Here is a 25792-nt window from a genome sequence, read left to right as displayed (position 1 = left end):
TGTCTTAACACCTATTTACATGAGTGTTTTTCCTTTTGATTGCATAAATAATTAGAAATGATTTAAAAGTATATTGACTGGTAGAATTTAAATATTATACTTGTTCAGGTGTGTTAGCAGTTCTATATTGTATTATCAAGAAATGAAATTGTATTTAACTTTATTCTGTTGTTGATATTTCATACAAAATATATCTGTTTACTAAAACTTGACTGATTATCCCATCATTTTGGTTGTATTGCCAGTTTTTTTGGCTGATCAATGAATTTGAATGGGGACATATAGTTGGAACCCCCTTTATCCTGGGTTGGGAACCCCCCCTTTTTGAAATGACTGGATCCGCCCCTCCACACATTAGGTTTGTAAGGGTGGAGGAGATTGATACCAAGGAAGCAAGTCCAGAGTTGGAACACAAATAGTTACTGTTGAAGCTTAAATATTATTAATGGTTCTTGCTAAAGTACTCTTAAACCTGAACCTCTATTTTAAATACGAGACATTATCAATTTGAATAATTTAAAATAAACATTTACTCAATATTTTTTTTTCAATTACATGTATGTGAAATCTCATAGCCAAATGTTCACATAATTAACCTGTCCCGAGCTTAAACAGGTGACTAATAGAGACAATTTATAAGTTATTCTTTTCTAAAGAGGGGGTGTCAGGTCATATTAAGTAGCTTTTATATGCAAAGGTTATATTAACTATCTGAAAATTATAGTGATCAGTTGTGTTACAATGCCTTTAATTTTGGTGATTTAAGACCAATTTGAAGTTTGAAAAGTTTATAAGGTTAGAAATTATTGTGCAGCTTGCATTCAGTCAGGGGTCATGAACCTTCCAAAATCTGCTCTGAACAGTTGAATTTGTAACAGCTCTATATACATTTTCTGGTGCTCCTTTGTAGGGTCATGAACTTCCAAAATATGCTTCTGAAAGTTGGATTTTGTATGATATCAAATTGGTTGCCTTGTACATGTAACAAAAATGAAAATTATTATTCTGATTGTTTAGAAAAGCTGCATTTTTCCAAGCTCCCTGAAAAAATGCCATGTAAGCATAATAAAACTTGTCATATCTAATTAAATAACATATATATTGCCACTTTTATTCACCAAGCATAAAAGTGCTACCATAAAATGTTTTTGTAAAAACGATAGCCATTGGGGAAAGTCTGACAATCTGACATTTTTATAAAGAAAAAAAATGTATATGTAATTTTTATCTGATTGGGGTGAAATAGATCATTTGTAGCACCAAAGGCAATTTTTTTTTAATTAAGTGTTCCATTTATACTGATGAAATGTAATAATATACCAAATTTAGAGTATATTATATTGATCATATGTAGTGATACTACTCCTACCATTGTAAGAGGAGAGTTTGTGTCGCCATACACACACTGAATATTAGATTGTTATAGTAGTCAGTATCTGATGGAACTCAGGCAAAGTATACATGTACCATAATTCATTATGGAATATATGGACAATAATACTTATACATGTAAATCCATATATTTACATCTATACCATTGTCATAGTATGATACCGGTAGACCATTTAAGGGTCCATTTCTGTGCCAACATACTTTTATGGTTAATGCAGACTTTTAACCTTTTCCACTCCAAAAGTTGTCCAGTCCAGAAATTCAAAAAATTGAGAACATATACAAAGATAGTACAACATTGTGACTTATATATAATCCACCCCTTTTAATTAAACTGAATGCATGTTTAGTAATTTAGGGGGGGGCTCTCATTTAAACCAATTGTTTGGAGTGATATTTGTCAAAAGTCTTTGCATGTATCATATATGAAGCTCCCCATGGGATATGGGTCCCCATCCCTACCCCACATTTGCAATTCCTAAGATAATGATGGAAGCTTTGGGAAACTGCTGAAATTTAGTAACTTTTTCAAGCTTCTTTTAAGTTTTAAGTGTCCAAAACTAATCAGATTTACCTATCTGTTAAAAATGTCCTAGATGATATTTATTCATTAATTTATATGGTATTGATTACTTTGATTATCTGTTAATTACTTTTAATTAATAATCCAATTAAATTATCAATGTAAGAATGAGCACTTTATGTAAATTAGATATAAAATAAGATATATTTTTAAGATTTAAATTATAGTGTAGAAGTGGGGTATTTGATATACTGACTGCTCTTACCCCTATCACATAAATAAGATTGAATTTTAATTAAAAGAACTTGTGCATTAATTAAGGTGTTATGTAGTATAAAAATGCTGAAGTGCATGATACACACTAAAGAACAGCAGACTGTGAAAAAGTCTGAAAAGTAATGAGTGTTTATGTACTTGTACTTAATTACGTCATGTAAGAAGTTCTTTGTTTAACGGACCTTCAGTTTTTATACTCCTCCCAAAGTAATTACTCTACTTGTTGAAAAAAGAGGTTTTCAGTTTCAAAAATATTTACTCTAAAGGCCATTAGGATTTGAACTCTTATAAAAAGATAATGTGTTTTAGAGGATGGATTTTTCTAATTTCTGTTTACATTTAAGTCTTGTCTAAAGATCCTATATTTTAGATGTAGCTTTTTGTTTACAGAAATTTATGTTTTGTATATAATTAGGAATTGAACATTTATTTTGATAACTGTCAGATGGTTTATTATCCTGATGGCTTTAATAAAAGTGAATGCAGCACTTGTTTTTGAAAAGTTAAACATGAAGAAAAAGAAACATCATAAAAATTAAGTGTTCTCTGTAAGAGTGATGCTCTAAATGTAATTCAGTATATTATTTCAGGGGCAGTTCCAGCCATTTTAAAAGGGGACCCCAACTCAAGAAAGGGGGTTTCCAACCATATGTTCCCATAAAAATGCATGGATTGTCCAAAAAAAAAGTGAGGGTTTGGAGGGGGGTCCAATCCCTGGAACCCCCTGAATCTGTCACTGTATTTCCAATATGGATAAACATAAATGTTGATTAACTTATACACAATGCTAATATTACCATAAAGCACTCACATCAAGTTAAAATTTGGGTGACGTAAATTTTACCATGCATGTTTGTGTTAAGATATGTGTGTCAATATTCTTATTGCTCAAAATCGGATTAATGTTTACTCACATCAAAATACCTTTAGCTAAAAAAATTCAATAGTTTCTCAGTGTGCAATTAATCTGCTAAAAAATTCAGGTATGTAAGTCTTGTTATTATAGTTTTGCAGTAAACAACAATTACCCTTAATATTGATTCTCTATGATGAGATGTAATAGTCATATTTTGATAATAAAGTGGGCGATTCTGTCAGATAGATCAATACAGACTTATTTACTATATATGTCTGTGTATTGGTAATAATCAGGTGCATTATAATACAACAATTAATTGTAGATATAAAAATAGGGAGATGTGGAAGGATTGCAAATGAAAGAGCAATCTACCAGAGACTTACTAGGACTAGGGTGTTAGCAGCTAGTATAGAACTACTATTATTATTCATCAGAGCTAACAGCACAAGTTTCAACAATGAGCAAATCCTATACTCTGTAGTAAGCTAAATAAGGCCCAAGATAACATTGAGCAAATCCTATACTCTGTAGTAAGCTAAATAAGGCCCAAGATAACATTGAGCAAATCCTATACTGTGTAGTAAGCTAAATAAGGCCCAAGATAACAATGAGCAAAACCTATAATACCATATAGTAGGCTAAAATGGTCCCAAGATAAAACAAGCAAAACCCATATTCTAAGGGAAGACTCCACATTGAGATGACTTGTAATAGGCAGAACCTGTACATATGTCTTAAAGTATTAGCTATATGTAAGGCTGCAAGATGACAAAATGTTTACCCATAAAAAACGCCAAAATTTACAACTAAATAATATAGGCTCCTGATGTGACTTAAGAAGGCATATATTTATTATTCGTTGGATACCAATTTTTTCATGGGTTTCGTGGGTACAGAGGAACCACATATTCAAATGTTCAACAAATATCATATTCTCAATAAGGCTTTGGAAAAACCACGAAATAAAATATCCACGAATATGCAAGTTTTCAGCAATCCACGAAAATTGATACCCACAAAATAGATAAATCCACGGTACTTAAATTTAAAAGCTTCATTTTCCATATAAATTGTGTAAGAATCTGATTTACCAAGCCTCTGAAAGAAACCTCCTTGATTCAAAGTGGTTACATCCTGTTCTATTCATTTCCTCCAATTATTGTCAATTACATCATTATTTAGATGTATATTTCAGCTACTGAGATAATGACACCTGTTGACACTTCAGTTATAACATTTCTAGTCTTGTTTTGACACATAAGTACCTAGGTGGTCATTTACAGGGTCAAAAGGTCAATCACTGGACATTACATATTTGATTTATCTCAAAAAGATAGGTGCTATCTATATACTGGTGTGATTATTGAGGTGTTTGGTGACTAAAAGTAAATATATTGGCTTTTGGTGCGGATATAAATTATAAAGTTAACAAATCATGGCTAGACTTAAGAGAAAATGAGGATCAAATATTAAATGGGGGGATTAAAATAACTGATATAGTGAATTATCACATGACAGAATTTTGAATACACTATTTTCAGAGTTATTCATAGGTTTAGTCATTTCGGTCATTTGTAGACATTTTGTGAGTGATTTATTTGCCTCCTCCAGTTAGACTCAGGTCGCCATAGTCATGTTGTGGTCAGGAATGTATTATCTTTATAAAGGTTGTCATGAACTGTGATATATATGAAAGTGAAATTAAGCCCAGGTGTTTTGAAGATATTCCACCTCCTACATGTAGGTACCGAAATCATAGTGATGTATGGCTTATTGTCTTATCTCTATAGAAATGACAAAATACCTCAAAGCTGAAGAATGTTACTCAACCTTTTTTTTACAACTTGAATTGTGTATTGTGCATTAATACAAGTCTCACCAAACCACAAGTTCTTGCTGAGCCCACATTCTGAATGTCACACCAAAGTAATCCTTCAAGGAACTTTTTTTGCAATTGTATAACATTTAATTTTTGAAAGGCTAACTTAGCACTTAAGAATTGAAAACAGGTAAGCACTCTACAAGCCAATGAAATTTGGATATACATGTATGACAAAGGATGAGATTTGGGGATTAAGGCATGGCTTGTCAAAATTAAACCATGGTCAACCATCTCTATAGACCATGGTTGAACCACAGTTGATCGATCCTTTAATATTTTTGTCATCCATGGTCAACCATCTCTATAGATCATAATTGACATGATGGTTGACCATTTGATATTTTTGTCAAACCATTGTCAACCATGGTCAACTATCTCCAAGGACCATGCTTGACCATTTGATATTTTTGTCAAACCATGATCAACCATCTCCAAGGACCATGGTTGACCATTTGATACTTTTGTCAAACCATGGTCAACCATCTCCAAGGACCATGGTTGACCATTTGATATTTTTGTAAAACCATTGTCAACCATGGTCAACCATCTCCAAGGACCATGGTTGACCATTTGATATATTTTTCAAACCATTGTCAACCGTACCATGGTCAAACATCTCCAAGGGCAATGGTTGACCATTTGATATTTTTGTGAAACCATTGTCAACCATGGGCAAACATCTCCAAGGACCATGGTTGACCATTTGATATTTTTGTCAAACCATTGTCAACCATGGTCAAACATCTCCAAGGACCATGGTTGACCATTTGATATTTTTGTCAAACCATTGTCAACCATGGTCAAACATCTCCAAGGACCATGGTTGACCATTTGATATTTTTGTCAAACCATTGTCAACCATGGTCAACCATCTCCAGAGACCATGGTTGACCATTTGATATATTTGTCAAACCATTGTCAACCATGGTAAACCATCTCCAAGGACCATGGTTGACCATTTGATATTTTTGTCAAACCATTGTCAACCAGGGTCATAATTCTACTACACTCATGAAAACAAAAGAAATCCTATAGGCAATGAATGTCTGAAGACCAAGCCTGAATCATAGACTTCTCACATTGGAAATCAAGCTACATCTCAATTTAATTGTTATCAGAATTAACCCTGGGCATCACAGTTGCAGATCCAGAACTTTTTTAACAGGTTCCCACTGACTGACCTGAGGAGGCCCAGCTCTGGACATGTTTCAATGATTCCCTATATAATCAACCAATTCCATCCTCCCCACCCCTGGATCTGCCTATGCATCAACAAGACCAACATTCACTCATCTTACACCCTTACTACATGTCTCTTGTAGAATGTAATGAATGTAAGGACCCTGACTATAAAGTATTTATTTTTGTAAGATGTCAGACACAAGGAAATACAATTGTACATTTTTTATGTTTGGTAATCACCCCATGCAGGTGTAAATGACATTTAATTGCAGGTATTTTCACCTTAAGTCACAAAATTACATATTATATCATTGATTACAATCAAATTATTTTAATTAACCATGTTTTAATTGCATTCCATTTGGTAATTTAAATTTCATGGACAATTTTATTTGAAAGGTTTCAAAATGTAATCGCATGTTGAATTCTGTGGATATAGAATGATTTGGCAATAATGATATATTGGAAAGAAAGTGGTTGACAGGTTTCAATGTATTACATAAAAGAAATGAAATAGAAAAAATCTAGTCTGCAATTAGATAAATGACTATCATTAGATTAATCTTTCGATAATTTGAAGAAGAAAAAAGGATAAATTTCCTTACCTCCATTAATGAAGATTCGAGTTTAAATGATGTAATAATCTAATCAGCATTTTCAAAAATTTGAATTTAAATCAGTCAATCTCCCAGGGTGCATTTATCAATACTTTACATTCTTCAGTATCCATGCAAAATAAAAATTGTATTGTGTTTAAGAAACAGCAGGTTTTTGCATGTGTTCATGTGTACATTTTATATCTTGAATGTCGGAATTTAGAAATTTAAGGAGAAGATACAATTTGGGGCTTCATTAAACCTATCCTTACAATAAATTGGAATCAAATATAATTTAAACTTAATAATTCTCTGCCTTCAGAATCTGTATACTTAAATTAATAACACATGCAGTTTAAACTGTCGCACATTTGAAAATTGCATATGTTAGAGCAGCGAGACCATGTCAAGCATCAGGTCCCAAATTTATCATATCTAAATCGCATGTGATTTTAAGGTGGTTTTTTATGTTTTGATATAAATGAAATCCATTTTTACAGGCTTTCCTGCAAACAAAATAGTTTTATTAGCAAATATACTTATGACCTCTTGAAAACACAAAAGGTGCGTTTGTGATATCTGAGGCTTACTTGGAATGCATTGTAGGGTTAAAAGTTTAAATGATTATGGATTAAAATTCAGCCATCAATATTAAAAACTTATCAGAATTACAGACTATAATATGTCTGTATGTATATAGGCTTGTTCTATCAATCATCTTTTGACAAATAAAATGTCATTTGATTCCTTGGTCAATATTAGACTTAAGATTTTCATGTCTTATTTTGTCTGAAGTTGACAGATAAATCTTTGAAAAATAGAATGAATTATTGTTCATTGATGATTTGAACATTTGTATTTTGTTTCAACTAAAACTTGAAGCACTATACAATTTAAGTCACCTGACTATTACTATATAGATATAAGTAGATGTGAATGAGTGCCAATGAGACAACTCAGTCCATCCAAGTCACAATGTATAAAAGTAAACCATTATAGGTCAAAGTACGGTCTTCAACACAGAGCCTTAGTACACAGCTATACCGATGTAAGCAAGCTATAAAGGGCCCCAAAAAGGCTAGTATAAAACCAGAATCAATCAGAATATATATAGTTGCATTTTCAAATATTTGTACTATTTTCAGACAACTGTACATGTGTACAAAGATTGAATATATATGCATACAATGGGAGATTAGACTTTCAGACCACATCACATTAAGTATTGTGTTGTTCTATTTTGATTTTTAAGCAAACAATTAGGAACGTTTAAAAGTATCAGCATTATCAGAGTAAGAGTCTTTGTATATATTTAGTGTATACATGGTATATATATGCTATATGGAAGATCTTTGTTTATGTCTACAAGAAAAATCTGTGTCCTATTTGGTCCCAGCTCTCTGACAAATTAAGTCTCAAGTAAAAAAGATTGGGAAAAAGGGAGAGGGCAATTTTTTTTTATATCTGTCCAAGTCTACTTATTATTGTCTTGTAAGGTATCTTATTATTATTTTTTAACAAATGTTTTGTTTTCTATTTTGTCAAGTATAAACATGGTAAAGTACATTTTTACGGTTATTCAGAGCAGCTGGTGGTAATTTATTTCATTGGATATTATTTAACAACAAAAATATATTCACCAGCTGGCAGAAACCATGATGTTGACTTAGTTAATGTTTTTATGGTGACATAAGCTGTTGATGATTCGTGTGGTATCATAACACAAAACAACAAATGGGTTGAATTTCCCAAATATGTTTACCTTCTAATGTAATTTTCTGGCATCCAAAACATAAGATTGAGAATGTGTAAAAAGACAACTCTACTAATGGGTAGAAAACAGCCAGAGGGCACCAATGGGTCTTCGTAACTCAGGGAGAAAATCCTACAACCTGTGGCAGGATTCAGCTGGCTCCTAAACAAAACGTGTACTATATCAGCTGAATCTAAATAGCAGTAATTAAAGATTTGAATGTAAAGTTTGGCTGAAATTTATGATAACTGACACAGATCCAGGAAACAATTAATTGATTGGAAAAAAATAGAATTTTGAACTTTGTCTATTCAACTGAATGTACCCTATAACACTCAGATACATGTACCATTAGACTGGTTTTAATAAGAATACAACCAAAAAAAAAACCAATATTGCTCACCTACAGAAGTGGATCCAGGGGGAGAATTTCATGGGTAACGGAACCTCCTCTTTTTTGACAATCAATTTCTTTAAATTTCATGAAGGGGACATATTGTTGGAAACCCCCCCCCCCCCCCCCCCGTTTTTCCCCAATTTTTTACTCGGTTGGGAACCCATCTCCCTTTTTGTAAATGGCTGGATCCGCCCCTGAGCTAACAAAATGAATACAGAGGCAGCTATAATACATTGTACACAGTAATCTCTGATAGAGGATTTCAAACCTAGCTTTGTTCTGAGTAACTTTTACAGAAATAAATTCCATTATCCATTATTGTACTTACTATAATTAGATAGCAGTATAATCCACTGAAAAGCTGTGAAAATTCATCAAATGTTAAACTTCCCCAATGAAAAAGGCATCAAATCACACTAATTAGGCTGAAACTCTTCAAATGGAACTTTGCATTTAATTTCATTGAAAAGTAATTGCACAGGCTTCCTTTTGCTTTTATATCATTCAAAGGAAATGCACAATTATTTCCAGCAGTGGTCAGTTTTCCTTGTGACCCTAACACATGACCAGAACAATCTTAGCTTTCTTTGACTTTGTTTAATAATAAAGTGTGAACAATAGTGCTGAAAGTTTCCTCCTTGTTTCTAATTAAACCCCATGTGTGATACAGCCCCTATCCTGCTGGGATAACTTAATTGGTAGATTAACCATGACCAAGAGGACAATGCTGTGTCAGTTATGACCACTGGTCAGATCAAACTGACCATGAATATTTTAATGACAGATTTATTATTGTCTAGCACATCTGCTTCAATCAAAGAAATATTTGTGGTTGGTTTTTTAATTGCAAAAACTTGATATTTACAGTTTTTGCCGTGTCAATAAATTTGTCAGTTTGTTTTCATCATTTGAGCTGAACATTGTCTGTTTATTCTTTCAAAAAATAAGAATTTGCTGGGTACTGCTATTTTGCATGTTGCATGTTGCATGTTGCGTGTTGCATGTTTGCGTGTTGCGGTGTTGCGTGTTGCATGTTGCATGTTGCATGTTGAATGTTGACTTAAAGGATAAAGTTAATTCTTTATTTACTTTAAACAATACAGTTTATCAGTATAATATGCATAAATATACAGTTTACAAGTTGTATAGCGTTAACATACACATAGATAACAAACGTCAGAAATATCAGTCACATATTATACAGTTTGTGAGTTTCAATAAAATTGAGAGAGGAAATGGGGAATGTGTCAAAGCGACAACAGCCCGACCATAGAGCAGTCCACAGCCAAAGACCACCAATGGGTCTTTAATGTAGCGAGAAACTCCCGCATCCAGAGGCGTCCTTCAGCTGGCCCCTTAAAATATGTATACTAGTTCAGTGATAATGGACTTCATACTAAACTCCAAATTATACACAAGAAACTAAAATTTAAAATCATACAAAACTAACAAAGGCCAGAGGCTTGGGACAGGCGCAAAATTTTGGCGGGGTTATACATTTTTGTGAGATCTTAACCCTCCCCCTCAAACTACATATAATTAACATAGGTCTAAAATATTATTCCTGCACTTAAATGCATAGAGTAAGTACTTTCCTAAATTACAGAGTTCCTTAGTGTTTTCAACAGAAAGCAATAATTTTGTACTAATTTATAAGTTGACGGTCCTTTAATATTTCTTGATAAACTTCTTACGCATATCATTATAATTTGTACATTGTAAAATAAAATGAAATTCACCCTCTACTACACTTTATCACACATTATACACATTCTACTATTTCTACTTATTCCATAACAACGACCAGTTTCAATGCATAGATTATGTGAGGACAGGCGAATTCTCGTTATCCACTTACAAGCTATTACAGGAATACATTTTTAAGGTCTTTCCTCTCCGCGAGGAAAGACCTTATTGTTTTTCTCCTGGTTTTTTTTTTTTTTTAAGGTCTTTCCTCTCCGCGAGGAAAGACCTTATTGTTTTTCTCCTGTTTTTTTTTTTTTTTTTTTTTTTTTTTTTTTTTTTTTTCATCCAGCATTTGTTTGACATGGCCTCCCCTCGTTTCGATTGGAGTTATCAAGACCAAATATGGACCATCGGTAGACCTCATCATGAAGTATTACCAGATGAGGCTGTGTAGGATTTCATCATCTCCTTTAGAAGTTATCTCCCTTTTATTGTTTTTTTTCGACATGGCCCCCCCTCGTTGTTTTTAAAGATATCATGACCTTATTTGGACAAAAGTTAGATCTCATCATGATGTGTTACCATATGAGGCTGCTACGGATTTCATCATTCTCTGTGAGAGTTACGTCCCCTTCAAGCAATTTCATTCTTTTACATTTTTCTCAAAAAGTATTCAAGATAGAATTGATTTGAAAACGGCAACATGTACAAGACCAGATGGCAATGATAATAAACATATACAATCATTTTGTTGTTAACCCTTATAAGGAGTTATTTCCCTTGAAAAAATATACACAATTTTTGAAAAATTGTATCTCGAGAACCGGAAGTCGCAAAGACTTGGGACCTACACCAATAATCTTAAGTTCATATGACCTTTAATTTGCACTCAAGGTCAAAGGTCACCGAGTGCAAAAAAAAATTACGCTGCAAATTCAAGCTTGCATATTAAGAAAACGATAAGAGTTTGCTGCATACTTACAGCGTATAAAATGTTCCTCTTGACGAGTTCTACATTTTATACACTGAGCTCAAAAGTGTCCGACTGTCTGTTCAAAAGTTACGACGGGATGATTCTTAAAAGTATAGTATTGTGTGTATATCTTTTTAAAGGTAACAGATATCAACCTACTATAAACTGCAAAGATGATCAGTAGTTCAAGACCTTCAATTTGAGGTCAATGTCAGGTCATGATGAAATTTCACCTTGACCTTCACATTTTACTATGACCTTGACCTTGTAATATTTGAAAGGTCAAGTGGTCCTGAGTTGAATGGTGATAGTCCCATGTCTCTACGACTTCCGGTTTTCAAGTTTTGTATTGCATCATATATTTGATGATTAATTGTGACCTTGGTGAACTTTGAAATTGTCCCAATTCTTTTTCTATAATGTTGTCCTTCAACTGAAGATCATTTATCATTTAACAGATTTGAGATATCTATTGTCGTTTTAGAGATAATGCAGTTTGAAGTTTTTCGAGCGGAGGCATGTATTTCTGAATCATCAAGAGCTTACCACTTAAAATGTTTTAGAAATTGAAGAGGTTGACATAGTTATATGTTTGACCAAATACCAAAAACATTCCATGGAAAAAAACACCAAAAAATCAATTTGAAATTTTCAAGTTTTGCATTGACTTTGTAAGTTTCATAACTTCTATTTATATAATTGATATTGCATCATTATTTGCACTTTGTCAAATGGGGTCATCTGATATATCAAATTGAAGGTCTTAATAAACTCTACTTAAAAATGAAAATTTTAAACCCCCTTTTCATCCCAGGGGGACGGGTGGGGTCATTTAGTGCAAACATTCAAATTTCTCAGATGGTAAGATTGTCGCATATCAAATGAAAGAACATAAAGCGTACATTTCAAATTTCAAATTGACGTCTCCCAAAAATGGGTTGGATGGGGTCATTGAGTGCAAAACATAAATTTTCTTTTAAGATAGGGTTGTTGTATATCAAATGAAAGGTCATGATGTGTACATTTCAAATATCAAATTCCTGACCTCCAAAAATTAGTAAGATAGGGTTATTAAGTGCAAAAATCAAACTTTCTTGAACATGGCGTTGTCGCATATGAAATGAAAGCTCATCTACTCTATGTTACATATAATAATTCTGATCTCAAAAATGTAGGCGGATGAGGTCATTAAGTGATAAAAGTGAAAAGTTTCAGAAGGTATGCTTGTCGTATATCAAACGAAAGGTCGTACAAAGTACGTTACGAAAACATCACTTTTACAGGAAAGACCTTTCAATTGTTTTACAAACAATTGAGATACTAGTTTTTTTTTTTTTTTTTTTTTTTTTTTCTCATCCAGCATTTGTTTGACATGGCCTCCCCTCGTTTCTATTGGAGTTATCAAGACCAAATATGGACCATCGGTAGACCTCATCATGAAGTATTACCAGATGAGGCTGTGAAGGATTTCATCATCCCCTTTAGAAGTTATCTCTCTTTTATTGTTTTTTTTCGACATGGCCCCCCCTCGTTGTTTTTAAAGATATCATGACTTTATTTGGACAAAAGTTTGACCTCATCATGATCTGTTACCATATGAGGCTGCTAAGGATTTCTTAATTCCCTATGAGAGTTACGTCCCCTTGAAGCAATTTCTTTCTTTTATATTTTTCTCAAAAAGTTTTCAAGATAGAATCCATTTGAAAACGGCAACATGTACAAGGCCAGATGTCAATGTTAATAAACATATACAATTATTTTGTTGTTAACCCTTATAAGGAGTAATTTCCCTTGAAAAAATTTACACAATTTTTGAAAAATTGTATCTCGAGAACCGGAAGTCGTAAAGACTTGGGACCTACACCAATAATCTTAAGTTCATGTGACCTTCAATTTGCACCCAAGGTCAAAGGTCACCGAGTGCAAAAAAAAATTACGCTGCAATTTCAAGCTTTCATATTAAGAAAACGATAAGAGTTTGCTGCATACTTACAGCGTATAAAATGTTCCTCTCGACGAGCTCTACATTTTATACACTGAGCTCAAAAGAGTCCGACTGTCTGTTCAAAAGTTACGACGGGATGATTCTTAAAAGTATAGTATTGTGTGTGTATCTTTTTAAAGGTATCAGATATCAACCTACTATAAACTGCAAAGATGATCAGTAGTTCAAGACCTTCAATTTGAGGTCAATGTCAGGTCATGATGAAATTTCACCTTGACCTTCACATTATACTATGACCTTGACCTTGTGATATTTGAAAGGTCAAGTGGTCCTGAGTTGAATGGTGGTAGTCCCATGTCTCTACGACTTTCGGTTCTTAAGTTTGGTATTGCATCATATAATTGATGATTCATTATGACCTTGGTGAACTTTGAAATTGTCCTAATTCTTTTTCTATAATGTTGTCCTTCAACTGTAGATCATTTACCATTTAACAGATTTGAGATATCTATTGTCGTTTTAGAGATAATGCAGTTTGAAGTTTTTCGAGCGGAGGCATGTATTTCTGAATTAACAAGAGCTTACCTCTTAAAATGTTTTAGAAATTGAAGAGGTTAACATAATTACATGTTTGACTAAATACCAAAAATATTCCATGGAAAAAAACACCAAAAAATCAATTTGAAATTTTCAAGTTTTGCATTGACTTTGTAAGTTTCATAACTTCTATTTATATAGTTGATATTGCATCATTTTGGGCATTTTGTCAAATAGGGTCATCTGATATATCAAATTGAAGGTCTTAATAAACTCTACTTAAAAATGAAAACTTTAAACCCCCTTTTAATCCCAGGGGGACGGGTGGGGTCATTTAGTGCAAACATTCAAATTTCTCAGATTGTAAGGTTGTCGCATATCAAATGAAAGAACATAAAGCGTACATTTCAAATTTCAAATTGACGTCTCCTAAAAATGGGTTGGATGGGGTCATTGAGTGCAAAAAATAAATATTCTTTTAAGATAGGGTTGTTGTATATCAATTGAAAGATCATGATGTGTACATTTCAAATATCAAATTCTCGACCTCCAAAAATTAGTAAGATAGGGTTATTAAGTGCAAAAATCAAACTTTCTAGAACATGACGTTGTTGCATATCAAATGAAAGCTCATCTACTCTATATTATTTATATCATAATTCCGATCTCAAAAATGTAGGCGGATGAGGTCATTAAGTGTTAAAAGTGGAAAGTTTCAGAAGCTATGCTTGTCGTATATCAAACGAAAGGTCGTACAAGGTACATTACGAAAACATCACTTTTACAGGAAAGACCTTTCAATTGTTTTACAAACAATTGAGATACTAGTTTTAAATAAAATTGTAATTCTACATTTGAAACAATATACTTATATATTCTACCCTTTGGTGATGTTTCAAGCGTGAAATGCAACTCGTGTTTAACTTGATCATATATCCGTTGTTTGGTTGATAGTAAAAAGGAACTATCCAAACAAAGTACCCATTGGTTGTCCCAATAATAATTCATTCCAAGATCATATAAAATTGTTTTAATACAAGTTGCCCAATTTTTGCATTTTTTTTACCAGTGTCTGTAAATTTAACTTTTTTTGTGTGAAGTAACAGAATCTAAAAAATAAAGGCTAAACATTTTAAATATTCATTTGTTAAATGTACACGAGGTTCAATTTTTAGGTTTATATTATAACTAAATGTGTATGAGTCAAATTTATTCTACACTATATTATGCTTGGTAACATAAAATGGACCATACATGAAACTATCTGTTGACATAGTATACTTCAATTCATTTGAAATTTATAATTAATCTATCAACAAAAGTCATCAAAACTTGGATTCTGGAGACTGATCTATAGTATTAATTAGATGATATGGGATAATTTGATAGAATTTTATGACCTGTTAATTATTTTCAATGACAGAGATTTTCTCTCAACATAGAGATTTTTATATTCGGCTAACATAAATAAACAACTTATCAAGCTAAAGGTGAAATGATCAATTGTTGTATGGGGTCATACAACAATTAAAAACAATTAAAATTAAGGAATGCCCATGTGAAATGGTTTATTTTAAAAAGAAGAAAAGCGAAAGGAATACAAACTTAAGCTCAATGACAGTATTTTAAACTTTAATTAAAAGACAGATATTGATAAAAGTGCAGACTCCATGATGTATGTCATATATATAAGGGTGAACATACGATGACTGATAAAAAAAATTACAAAAAGTATTTGTATATCCAAAAATTCATCCAATTTTACAAAAACTGTAAAAGAAATAATGGAACATCATGCAACACGCAACATGCAACATGCAACACGCAACACACAACATGCATACTAGTCAATTTCGAATTTGCTGTTAAATTTTGATATCAATACAGCATTTCAAAAGATACAAAAAATTAAAAGTGCATCTTTGTCCTGCCATTATGTTTAATTATATAAAAAATTTCAGTACACAAAAATAAAGAATTTACTGTCTAATAAGAACAGCATTTTTTGTTGTCATCAGAAATAACTAGCAAATGTTATTTTTTTATATATTTTTATCTACATGTACATATATATATTTTGTAAACTCAAAATGAATAAAATCAAGGTCAATTATGTTTTACATTTGTTTATATCCTGGCTTCCGAAAAGTTTTCTTAAGAACTCTACTATTTTGTACTATATTAATTAGAGTACCACATAACCTTGTTTGATTAATGAACAGTCAATATGAACTAGTTACTTTTACTTTTCAGTTGAATTTCATTCAATTTTCTTATTGATTTTTGAAAATAAATTAGATAAAAACATCTGTAATCCAGTAAAAACATGTACAATGATTTTAAATGTCACAAACCCTTAGTGTTTAGATGCAATAAATCTCATTCTGTCTGAATTTACATTGACTTTATTTTGTATAAAACCATTCCTCAATCCTTCAGTTCCACTTAATGAATTGAGAAATTATGTCATTATTAGGAAGATTGCATAAAATCTCAATTGATTCTGACAAAGAAACTGTGACCAAAATCTATGATGAGATATAACAGTAAAAAACAATCTAAAGCCATTAGACTCACTGACTGAAATAATTATTTTTTGCAAATTTAATTGGCAGGCCTTTTACTAAGAGCTAGGCAGAACACGGTTTGTTTTACCCTGGATCCACACTACCGGTACTTTAGATACCTGAATTGAGTCATTGTTAACAGGGAATATATTTGTAGCAGACAGCCCATGAAAAAACCTGAAACCCCGGATGAATTAAGGATATCTTTAATAATTTTTCTTTGTGGTATGGATTTTGCTCATTGTTGAAGGCCCTTAGTTATAATAGTGACCCTAGTGGTTAACTTTTACATCATTTGGTGTCAGGTGGCACCTTTAATAGTTGTCTTATTGGCAATCTGAATGACTGTGGATTCATTTGTTTTCGTGGGTAACAATTTTCGTGGATTAAGGAAAACTTGTGTCTTCGTGGATCTTTGATTTCATGGTTTTGACGAGGTCAGCATGCCAGCCGTTAATAAACTTCTTATTCGTTGAACATTTAATTTCATGGTTCACGTGTATCCAGGAAATGCATGAACATTGTTATCCAACGAGTAATAATGAATCCACTGTAACACATCTTCTCACTTTTATATGGATACACTACAAATGGTAGTGCTATTCTGTACACTTGAGTACGGACTAACATGTCGATTTGTAAAAATCTCACAAGCTTTCAGAACAAACACCATAAAAAAATATGTGAAGAAGATTACAAATGATAAGAATAACATGCACAGAAGATGGTATAATGAAAAAAATCAAACTTATTTCTTGACTTTAATTAGAATTTTTTTCAAAGTGGGTACAGTCAGTTTTCCTTAAGACACCAACTTTTAAGTAGAACATTTGACTGATTATAATTAAATTGATATCATAATATTCCTTATGATTGAAGACCTGTTAATTTGCTTGCTTTAGACCAAAGTAGGCTGTTTTTCTAATGAATTTCATTGATTGAGTTGAGGTTTCAGAGTTTTTCTTCCTATTGTGTAAACTTTATTGAAATGCTTGCTTGCAGTTAACATCTTTTAGAATTATTATTGATTTAATGTTTACATAGCTGTCACTGCCAGTTAGTTACCTTATAAAACAATTTCAGTTTATGTTGCCGACTTCCTATTCTTCCACTATTGTGACTGTCAAAACCTCATGGTTGCTTTAGTTCATTCACTATTGTTCTTCAGAAATTACTGCTCAAATGTGAACTACATGTAATAATGTGGCCCTTGAAGAGCTAAAGAGTTGCGATTGTAAAAGCAGTTCATTGTCTTTTAACTGAAAGAGCCTTAGAATTGTGCCCTTTGAAAAGCTTAATGTACTGAGACTCTTTATTCAGAGCCTCAGTATTGTGTGTGTCAATAAGATAGTCCACTCTCTTAGAACCTCAGAATGGCTCTTGTCAGAAAGCAGGTTTATCAAACATAGAGATTCATGTTTTCTTTAATTAGAATATCAAATGACAGTAGCTTTTCAAAGCCTTTAATTAACCCTCTTCATTCTGTCACTAAGGAAACCAATATTTCTTGAATTTCAATAAAACTTTTCAAGGCTTCCTAATAATGATATATCAGTATTTTCATTTCAATAAGGAGATGTCACACAGGTATAATTACTAGTAGACAATTATCAACCTACACCAAATGAAAAAACGTAAAATTCTTTATTGAAAATTGAAGTGCCAAAAAAAAAGAAAAAAATTGACACTTATTGGAGGTCTTCACAGTGACCAAAGACTAATAAGACATGTTCACAAATTCAAATGGCAATTTCTTCTTATGCAGATTAGCCAATGTCTTTTTATGGTGTCAGCTAAATATTTGAGCCTGTTCTGGTTAAACTAAAAGGCACCTAGCTATTATTCTGCCAAGTTTAATACATGCTGTGTCTACAGTTTGTCAGTTATTAACAGATTAACTAATAATTAGTAAATTAACATTAATTATTAAAAATAAATAGATAAACAGTGGTCAGAACATTCTTCTGGCTAGACCTATCAATAATTTGGCAATTACCCTGTCATATAAACAGTTCTGAAGTACAATGCTTATACTGATAAATGATTTGGGAATAACAAAGTCATTGATACTCAATAAATACTTAACAAACATACTGATATCCAGATCAATTCTTGGGAATGACAGATGAAATTATTCTTGATATTTTAAATCTCATTCTGTACTGTAGAGCCTTCAGTCAAAAGCAACAGTTAATTATGTTTTTAGAAGAGCTATATGCATTATTTAATTTTTTTTTAATGAAAACTAAGGCTTTGGTATTGTACTTACCCTGTATTTATCTTTTTATAATAAAATACCGTATATATAGTGGGTGTAAAATTTCACGATTTTCATTGAATAAGTTATACGAAATATTTTGTCGGTTATTATTTTGGCAGATTCCAAACTTTTATCAATACCTTTGCATGTTCACTTTTAATTTGGCGGAATTTAATTTGTCTATTTTGTTCTATCCGCGAAATTTGACACCCCGCGAAAATAACCCCTATAGGTATCTTCAGAGCATCACCCTGTGTCAAACAATACCATATAAGAGAAATTTTACTTGTTATAAAAGCATCAATACTTCCAAAATGACCTTGAGGTCTGTAGACATATAATACAGATTAAATTGCAATAAAGCTAGATTCTGTAGAATAGAGTAAATATAAGATTGACATACCATCTAGAATGGAACATAATAAAAACTGTGGGAAACCAATTTCTTTAGTTACAAGACCTATCATATACAATTGTATTCCAATGTTCAAGTGATAGAAAGTCAATAAAAAGTCCAGCAATGTAATTGCTAGTGGTCATTTAGACAGTAGCCACTGAGACGATTTGTAAATCTTTTATATCAATTGACCATGTAATTTGTGTGGTCAAACATTGATATGTGATCTATGATGAGAAAGGGTCATTTACTGAGAGTGGTGAAGTAATTACTATTTGATAGGAGACTCACTGACCGATCAAGTGTCATGTTTTCCAAACGGCTTCTAAAAGTTCAGTTAAAATACCATTTATATTTGTTTTTCCAAAAGAACTACTTCAGTAAGATTATATTTTTAAAGCTTAAACTTCATATATGAAAACTGAAATTAGTTTCAACTGAGAATCAAAATTTTTAATCAAAACATTAGTTGTATAGAAATATTTGTATACCCTATATGCCTGAATCAACAAAAGCAATATATATAACAAATTATTCCTGTCAAGATGCAACCATGGTTACCTAAAACCATACTTGACCATGGTGTAAAGCACATTCAACCATGGTTTAATTGACCATGGTCATCAATGGTTACCATGGTCAAGTATGATTTTCCACTTTTGTGACCATAGTAATAAACCTTATACACTCGATCACCATGGTCAACAATCTCCATAAGACCATGGTTGAAAACTATTGCACATAGACAGGGGAAATTTATAAGCATTTATTATATCTGCAAAAATAGTGGTCGTAATAATTGCACATTCTTGTATATTAATACTAGTATTTGAAATGTGCTGAACTCTCTATGTGTTAAAGAAAGTCTCATTTTTGTTGCAGAAAAGTGCATTTATAGTTTTATTGCAAAAAAATAATATTAAATTTGAAATTAAAACGTTAAAAAATTATACTCACTCTTTAATAGACACAAGAAAAGCCAAGACAAAGTTAGAACTTTCAGTTCATAGTTGTGTGTTTATTTGATTTAATACAACAAGTTGTTTGCATTGAACAATAAATTATAAAAATGAAAAGCTAAGATAAATAGTTGAGTTAAGGATACCTTTCCCGTCCTTTGATCTTATATAAGCTGTATGCAAATGTTGACATAATTGTATGAATGGAATTGTCCTTACATATTGGACAGACCTTTTCAACAGTTGAGGTGACCCAATAATTTGAACTTAAAGTAAATACTGAACATGATCGGTTTCAAAAGGAAATAAAGAAAAGCTTTGAGTTGTATAGCTTTGAATGAATGTAAAAAGACCCTATTACAACCACCTGTTATATTGGTTTGAAGGTTGCATTGATTGGTGTTTAACATCCAGTGGCAAATATTACATTTTTTTAAATGTATATGTTGATGTGCATTTTCCAACCATGGTTTAACCATGACCAACCATGGTGTAGTATAGATGATTGACCATGGTGTAGTATAGATAGTTGACCATGGTGTAGTATAGATGGTTGACCATGGTGTAGTATAGATGGTTGACCATGGTGTAGTATAGATGGTTGACCATGGTGTAGTATAGATGGTTGACCATGGTGTAGTATAGATGGTTGACCATGGTGTAGTATAGATGGTTGACCATGGTGTAGTATAGATAGTTGACCATGGTGTAGTATAGATGGTTGACCATGGTGTAGTATAGATGATTGACCATGGTGTAGTATAGATGGTTGACCATGGTGTAGTATAGATAGTTGACCATGGTGTAGTATAGATGGTTGACCATGGTGTAGTATAGATGGTTGACCATGGTGTAGTATAGATGGTTGACCATGGTGTAGTATAGATGGTTGACCATGGTGTAGTATAGATAGTTGACCATGGTGTAGTATAGATGGTTGACCATGGTGTAGTATAGATGATTGACCATGGTGTAGTATAGATGGTTGACCATGGTGTAGTATAGATAGTTGACCATGGTGTAGTATAGATGGTTGACCATGGTGTAGTATAGATGGTTGACCATGGTGTAGTATAGATGATTGACTATGGTGTAGTATAGATGGTTGACCATGGTGTAGTATAGATGGTTGACCATGGTGTAGTATAGATAGTTGACCATGGTGTAGTATAGATGGTTGACCATGGTGTAGTATAGATGATTGACCATGGTGTAGTATAGATGGTTGACCATGGTGTAGTATAGATGGTTGACCATGGTGTAGTATAGATAGTTGACCATGGTGTAGTATAGATGGTTGACCATGGTGTAGTATAGATGATTGACCATGGTGTAGTATAGATAGTTGACCATGGTGTAGTATAGATGGTTGACCATGGTGTAGTATAGATGGTTGACCATGGTGTAGTATAGATAGTTGACCATGGTGTAGTATAGAATAGATGGTTGACCATGGTGTAGTATAGATGGTTGACCATGGTGTAGTATAGATGGTTGACCATGGTGTAGTATAGATGGTTGACCATGGTGTAGTATAGATAGTTGACCATGGTGTAGTATAGATAGTTGACCATGGTGTAGTATAGATGGTTGACCATGGTCTCAAAGGATGAAAATCCATGGTGACCATAGTTGACCATGGTGTAAAGTACATCCAACCATGGAAAGATATATGAATGGTCAGCAATCATCAGTTTGATCATGATCAACCATTGTTTGACCATGGTAATCAATGGTCAGCGATGATAACATGATGGTCAACCAGTGTAGCATTTTGAACGGGGAGCCACTATTCTGTAAACAGATCTGAAAATACACCACAAAGTAATAGCAGAAAAAATCTTATTGGACAGACTGATGGTCGACACATGGAACAAACAAAATGTTGACTAAATTACGATAGACCTAATGAACATTAAGTGCAGTTAACTTCGTTGTTATGTTGGTACTGAACGCAAAGATAATCTCATAACACAACAAAAAACACATGACAGTTGTCAATCAGAAATAGCTCATAAAAATTCAAATGAAATCTAAGTATCGGAAGAAGTTTTAATACATCTTTAATGCCTTTGCTAGAATAATAATTTTATAAAACTAAATTGGTTCAAACATTATTAAAAAGTAAATGTTATTTTTCGAATTCTTTAATCTTTGTTTAATCTGACCTATCCTAATGTCATGATTATTTTACTTATACTCGCCTACAGACTTATATGGGAATGTGTATAGGATATAAGACAAGGCCAGATTAGGGGTTCTGAACTCTGATTTATGAAGACTAAGCTTTTATTGTTCTTGGCCTTAACACATTTTCAAGGCACCAAGGTTTGAATATACTGTTTCTATTCTACTGAGGGTTGTAGATAGCCACTTAACCTTTGTCAATACCTATCGTAATGCCTTTTCCTTCCAAGTGGCCTTTAGAGTTTATTAATGGTTTAATATAAGATTTATATCACACATATTTAAAACCACTGAAAGGTTTAATAATGTAATAAGATTTATGGTGGTCACTTTGGAAGTAATCCCGGATTAGAATGAGGATTAACATTCTTGTTATGATAAGAACTTACTATCAGAAAATCAAGGCTTTGTCCTTGGTTATATGTTTATGTAACCTTTTGGAATTAAGCCCGTTAAACTTTCAGCACCCTTAGTAAAGTTAGTATTAGAATTGTTATGTAGTAACTTATGCAGACCTTCTACAAGTGGGGTATTTTGGCAGAGAAGGTTTATGTCACCTTATGAAAGTGACCTTGGTGTATATGAATGCCTTCTTTATAGGTATTGTATTGTCAATTTAATACTTTCATGTTCATACTAAAGTTATAGTACTAGTACGTACCACCAAAAAGATCTACTACTTCCATTGTCTACGGCAAGACGAAAGCTGCGATACAAGCATATCCATATTTTTTTTCTCTTCATAAAAAAGAAAAAGTGTCTGGTTTCTGACCATTTTTTGGTAGATCTAGAGAAAAAAAACACTTTTTTAAAGCTTAGAGGGTTTTTACTTAAAATGAGTCACTTAAAGTCTCACTTTATACCAGGGGAAAAGAACAAAAGTGGATTTCCATTCCATTACATAATTTAGGATCCATGCAGCTATCTATTAATTACTCATGGAATTTTAAAGGTGGTTTTATTGCATACTATTTTCCTTTATTGGCATTGTCCTGCAAAACCATTAGACAATGTTTATTTTTCAGTTCGTTTTTGTATTATCCATTATGGGTGTTGACTCTAGGCAACACAAAACAACCACTGTCTAAAATAGATATACTTTAACACCATTGAATGAGAAAAGCATTAAAATAGAAGTAAATGATTAAAATTGTACCTGTTAAGTAATTTAACAGGTACTTTAATGTTGCAATGTCAAATAAAATGTACATTTCTATCAGTACCTATATGTAATTTACATGCTGTTTCCTGTAGATCAAAGGGTTTTGTACCTGTTCAGGTGATCAATACTCGTCAAAGGTAAACAGGTGTAAAATGGTGTTACGTAATCTTTTGTTTGACAAAAAAAGGGGGGCATTATAAATCGGATTATTTGTTATATGTAAATTATATCTTGATTAAGTTGGATGTTCACTTTCCCACAATGCTTTTCCAACAAAGTGTTAAATTGAGCTATTATAAAGAGATAAAAGTCAAGGTTTATGAAGCAATTGTCATAAATACTTCATGAAATTGGTTTTTTTTTAATTTTTATGACAAAAATGGTTTGGTAAATTTCACCTGTTTTGTTTTATTAGCATTATAAAGAAGGCAGGCTCTTTTAAGAACATAATAAAAATGATGGATGGAGAATTAGAAGAAAGCAGAGTTGAAAAAGAACTTCAGAGTAAAGGATAGAATTAACAGCACTTATGATACTATGTTACCCCCCCCCCCCCCCCCCCCCATGAGTCTAATATGTTCCACAACAAACTAACAGCTGTTCAAAAGCTGCATTTTCATGCTTTGAAATCTCTAACATGGTTGAAACCCCAAAAAGAAACATACAAAATCTATAACAGACCAATATCAGATGAAAAATATAATTGGATTATTTCTTTTCAATTGAAAAAGGAACCATCTCACAGAATTTCCCTTGATAGTTTTCAGACACCTAACTATTACCTTTTGATCCGCTTGAATCAAACAATATGACTGGATTTGATACAGAAATACATTGGACAATCTTCTATCATTTCCCCTAGATGATTGTAATGTAAGACATATAATTATTGCTGTAGACTGGAATCACTGGATTTGATTTTAAAACACAACCGACAATCTTCTGTCATTTCATTTTATAATTCCATCAAAATATAGTCTTTGTTTTTCTTTGATATAATGAGAATTATAATATCAGGTTTAAAAGATCAAAGAGTTTCTTACCTGTCAAGTGTTTAGTATAGGTAGACAGGTGTAAATCTGTGTTACATAATATTTAATACCAATACATAACAGAAGTAATATATTACTGGGTAAAATATCAACTGTTCCATGAAATTAGCTATTTGTAAATCTTAGATTTTAGTGTTACTTGGATGTTGAATAATTGTTGGAATTATAAATGAGAATTTTGTGAATTTTAGAACGAGATTTGACCTTGACGGTTGTTTAATGAACTTAGTAGTACAAATGAGAATTCTGGTTAAAATATTGTCGAATTTTAAGTAAGCCATTTTCTAGTAAACAATTTTTTTTGCAATAAAGTGAAAGGCCTGACTGTTTTGGCTATGCAAGTAATAAATTGTTGTGCCCCACCATCTTAGGAGGGTGCATTAAGGGTTACCTTTGTCTGTCTGTACCTTCTTTACAACCATTGGTCTGTGCATACACTACAACAAGATTTCCATTCTTTAAGTTTGCCTCATTCATACATCATGACACGCCCTCTGGTGGTGGTTAATAAACATGTAAAGTATAAAGTATGAAATCATATTGGTTCTCTAGATATGGAGCGGACACAAAGTTAAAGTGTTACGGACGGACGGACAGACTGATCACTATAGGGCGACCCGCCTAAAGGCGGGGCCTTAATTATTTTCAATAGTTTAACCATTTTACTTGTTGTTTAACAATTCAGCACTCTCAGGGTTCTCCCACTGCATTGTGAACCAGAATACAAATAACCACTAATGAAACTATAACACTGCAACTGCACCCAGCAGCATGTCTCCTTTTATTCTCATATGAAAAGAAAATGATATAGTCGTTTTGTTAATTATTAAGTTACATGTATATTTAAATATCAAATATCTACTTCAGTAGCTTTATAAAAATAATTCTCCACCCACTGTGACCGAGTGCATCCATTTTATTTTATCTTTCATCGTTTATAATCACACATTCCGACACAATTAAGTCTGAGGTTCGAAAAAAAAATTCTGCATCGATCGAAATTACAACTCTGCCAAAATTATGTCATTTCACCAAATTATATTATCCAAAGTCACCCCTAAATAACCTTGATTCCTGAGTTATATAGGGAAAATAGTGGAATATTATGCAAGGCATTACTTAGGCAATTCTAGACTTTTATTTTAAATGTCTTAGTGTAAATGAAATAAGATCAGGTAATTTGAAACACAAACCACTCCACCTTTAC

General features: G+C 32.5%; 2 protein-coding genes across 4 annotated transcripts in view; one reads left to right on the top strand and one right to left on the bottom strand.

The window, feature by feature from the left end:
• The window catches only part of LOC139485635 (leucine-rich repeat-containing protein 24-like), a 43893-nt gene extending 19290 nt beyond the window's left edge, over positions 1-24603 (bottom strand). Inside the window, exon 1 of one of the 2 annotated variants that reach the window (XM_071270258.1) lies at positions 24577-24603. The gene's annotated coding sequence lies outside the window, so the exon portion shown is untranslated. Of the gene's footprint in view, positions 1-6719; positions 6849-24576 lie in introns of those variants that run through there. The other variant, XM_071270259.1, reaches the window with a different exon arrangement.
• Positions 1-25792, top strand: part of LOC139485637 (protein YIPF5-like) — an 83957-nt gene that overhangs the window by 44891 nt on the left and 13274 nt on the right. The gene's annotated exons all lie outside the window — the stretch shown is intronic.

The sequence above is a fragment of the Mytilus edulis genome, chromosome 8 (assembly GCF_963676685.1).
Source record: "Mytilus edulis chromosome 8, xbMytEdul2.2, whole genome shotgun sequence".
NCBI classification, from domain to species: domain Eukaryota; kingdom Metazoa; phylum Mollusca; class Bivalvia; order Mytilida; family Mytilidae; genus Mytilus; species Mytilus edulis.
Note: the sequence above shows the minus strand (reverse complement) of the source record. Positions and strands in the feature narration are given on the sequence as shown.